Source organism: Nelumbo nucifera, chromosome 4, assembly GCF_055504915.1.
Source record: "Nelumbo nucifera cultivar China Antique chromosome 4, China Antique-T2T, whole genome shotgun sequence".
In the NCBI taxonomy this organism is placed as follows: domain Eukaryota; kingdom Viridiplantae; phylum Streptophyta; class Magnoliopsida; order Proteales; family Nelumbonaceae; genus Nelumbo; species Nelumbo nucifera.
Window position 1 is genome coordinate 69,884,462 of NC_142652.1, and position 3,744 is coordinate 69,888,205.

The following is a 3,744-nucleotide window of genomic DNA, read 5'->3' on the forward strand; positions in this document are numbered from 1 at the left end:
GGGGAGGTTCGATTGTGTCATTGTGAGGTTCTGTAGTTAATTTATTTTCTTGATTTTTAATTCAAGTATTCATTGATTTTTGAGCATATTTTTTATTGGATGTTAATGTTAATTAGTCTGACAAACTGAATTAATGTTGATTTTCCTACTGCTATCCATGATTTCGGTGATCCGTAAGTCACGAATAGTGGTACAAGTAGCAATTAGGTTAATATCTTTCTAGGTCAATTGTTCGTGACAGCCTTTGACTAATATATTTACATGGTTTAACCTAAAAGGAATCGATGGGACAAGATTCAGTAATTGCAGCTATCTCAATTATTGGTATTTTGGTTTAACTATTTTCACAAATCTTAATGCTATCAATAGTTAACATGGAGCGCTACCATACCCTGTTGAGTGGTGATAACTGTTGATCGAATGCTGGGTTTGATCAACTGAATTAGGAAAACACAAGGTTTATTATGGCTATCCTAATAAATCTAAGGTTAAATGCTTGAATTGCAAGATTACCAGAGATACATATGATCGATGGCCAATTGGCTAAACCGAACCATTGAACCAGAAGTTGGTAAGACTGATTTCTTCTGTTTGGTTAAGTTGCTATTTATTTCCTTTTCTTTTAAATTCAGTATTTAATTCCCTCACCGAATTACATTATCTATTCGGCTAAGAGATTAATGATTTGCTCCCTGTGGGATTCGACCTAGAACCACTTTTTACTACAAATTTTTTATTGGGGGACTAGTACTAATTTTGAGGGCTTCGACAAACCCGTCAAAATTTTGGCACCGTTGCCATGGAGCAACGTTAATTTCTTAGCTATTACCTTCTGTTGTTAACCTTCTTGTTAATGACTCGTGCTTCTCAATGAGGTGAACTTCAGTACAACCCGGAAATTGAGAGGACCACCCATCGTTTAAGGAAGGAGGCGAAGCAAAGGAAGGATTGTTCACCTAAAAGGGTGAACTCAGATTTCGATCTACCCACTTGTGATTTTCCCATCTTCGAAGAAGTAGAAGGAATGGCTGATAGAGAAAGGACATTAAGGGTGTTGGTCGCACCAATTATGAACCAACAGCCCTTATGCTTCACATACCCCACTCTTGAGGTAGCCTTTGAACTCAAATCTGGTTTCATACAATTATTGCCTCTATTTCATGGTTTTCCAGGTGAGGACCCTCATAAGCACTGAAGGAATTCCATGTCGTCCGTTCAAGCATGAAACCCCACGGTATGATCGAGAATCTGGTAAAACTCATAGCCATTCCATTTACTTTAAGACATAAAGCAAAGGATTGGTTGTATATTCTCCCTCCCGGTTCAGTACGCACATGGGATGAAATGAATAGGATATTTTTAGATAAATATTTCCTACATCTTGGGCTGCAAATATAAGAAAAGAAATATGTGGAGTTCGGCAGTTTGCTGGTGAGACATTATATGAATATTGGGAAAGGTTTAAGCAACTTGTTGCTAGTTGTCCCCACCACCAAATTCCTGAACAATTGTTAATCCAATACTTCTATGAAGGGCTTCAGCCCATGGATAGAAGTATGGTTGATGCAGCCAATGGAGGAGCTCTAGTGAACAAGACACCTGAAGCGGCCAGGGAATTAATCTCCAATATGGCCGAAAATTCTCAGCAATTCGGTACAAGGACAGAAGGTACCATTAGAAGGGTTAACGAGGTAAGTCATGCAAATTTAGAAAACCAGATTTCTGATTTAACAGCTTTGGTTAGACAGCTCGCAGCAGGACAGTTACAAACTGCCAGGGTGTGTGGTATCTATTCGATCCCTGGACATCCTACGGACATGTGTCCATCACTACAAGATGGCTTGATGCAGCAAGTCAATGCCGTAGGAGGATTCCCGAGCCAGCCCCAATGAAAGTATGATCCTTACTCCAATCATTACAATTCGGGGTGGAGAGATCATCCAAACTTAAGCTACGGGACCCAAGGAGGACAGCAGAAATATCATCCCCAATTTTTCAGTCGATAGCCTCAGTTTTCAATACCCATCACAGCACAAGGCCAGCCCCCAAATTCAGGTATGTCTTTGGATGATATAGTTAAGGCTTTCGCAACTAATACTCAGCAATTTCAGCAGGAAACAAGAGCCAGCATTCAGAATTTGGGGAACCAAATTAGCCAACTTGCCACTTCCATCAGCAAGTTGGAGGCGCAGAACTCCGGGAAACTACCCTCACAAACGGTAGTTAATCCGAAAGAGAATGCAAGTGTGGTAGTGTTGAGGAGTGGAAGAGAGTTGCAGTCCCAACCAAGTTCACCATCGAAGGCAGCCAAGGAAGAGGAAGGACAAGGGTCAAACAACAGCCCCTTTGAGGTAAAATCGGACCCCCCTCTCCCTAAGGTTACTAATGTTGTACCACCTTTTCCTAGCGGGTTGGCAAGTTCAAAGAAAGAGGAATATGAACAAGAAGTGTTAGAAACCTTCAGGAAGGTGGAGATCAACATTCCCTTGCTAGATGCAATAAAACAAATCCCCAAATATGCAAAATTTTTGAAAGAGTTATGCACTTAAAAGAGGAGGCTGCGAATTGATGAAAAGGTAAGTGGGAGAGAACGTTTCAACCGTGATCAAGAGAACCTTGCCAGAAGAGTGTGCAGATACAGGTATGTTTACCCTACCCTATGTGATTGGCAATAAACGAATCAAGCGTGCCATGCTGGTCATAGGTGCATCTATTAAAGTCATGCTGTGCATTGAGACTATGTCCTTTAAAAGAGACTAGAGTTGTTATACAATTAGCTTATCATTCTAATGCATACCTAGAAGGGATTGTTGAGGATGTATAAGTGCAGGTTAACGATTTGATCTTTCCAGCTGATTTTTACATCCTGAAGATGGAAGAAGACACAGCCACGAGTTCAGCCCCACTTCTATTAGGTCGGCCATTCATGAAAACGGCCAAAACCAAAATAGATGTGGACGAGGGTACCCTCTCCGTCGAGTTTGACGGAGAGACTGTAAAATTTAATATTTTTGATGCAATGAAATATCCTAGTGAGTGTCATTCGATCTGCTCTATTGATACTATCGATTCGATTGTGCAAGAAGTCTTTGGAGAGGAGGACATGGACGATGAGCTGGAGTATAAGGCATAATCGCACAGGGAGGAGGAGATCGATGCATCCTATGATACTCTAGAACCTGAACAGGAGGAAAGTACTTCTGATGTTCAATCGAAAGTTTCTCACACAAGGCTGTTGCCCTCTGTTTTGTAGGCTCCGGAGCTGGAACTAAAAACCCTATCGGATCACCTAAAATATGCCTACTTGGGCGAGAAAGAGACACTGCCTGTGATCATTGCAAAAGGTTTGACTGAGGAGCAAGAAGAAAGGCTCATTAAAGTCCTAAAGGACCATAAGGAGGCGATTGGCTGGACCCTAGCCGACATAAAAGGGGTCAGCCCCTAGATTTGCATGCATAGGATCCTTTTGGAAGATGATGCCAAACCGGTTAGAGAACCACAAAGAAAACTCAACCCGGTAATGAATGAAGTGCTTAAACTGTTAGATGAAAGGATAATTTATCCTATTTCAGACAACAAATGGGTAAGTCCTATTCATTTTGTACCTAAGAAAACTGGGATTACTATAGTAAAAGATCAAAATAATGATCTAGTTCCCATGAGGGTACAAAGTGGCTGGCGAATGGTAATAGATTTTTGAAAACTCAACTTGGCCACTCGAACGGACCATTTTCCCCTACCCTT

General features: G+C 41.2%; 1 non-coding gene across 1 annotated transcript; it reads right to left on the bottom strand.

Moving 5' to 3' along the window:
* Nucleotides 1-1,391: 1,391 nt before the first annotated feature.
* On the bottom strand, nucleotides 1,392-1,498 carry LOC148800692 (small nucleolar RNA R71). The gene has a single exon (XR_016071109.1). It is a non-coding gene; the product is annotated as a small nucleolar RNA R71 (small nucleolar RNA).
* Between the last annotated feature and the right edge of the window lie 2,246 nt (nucleotides 1,499-3,744).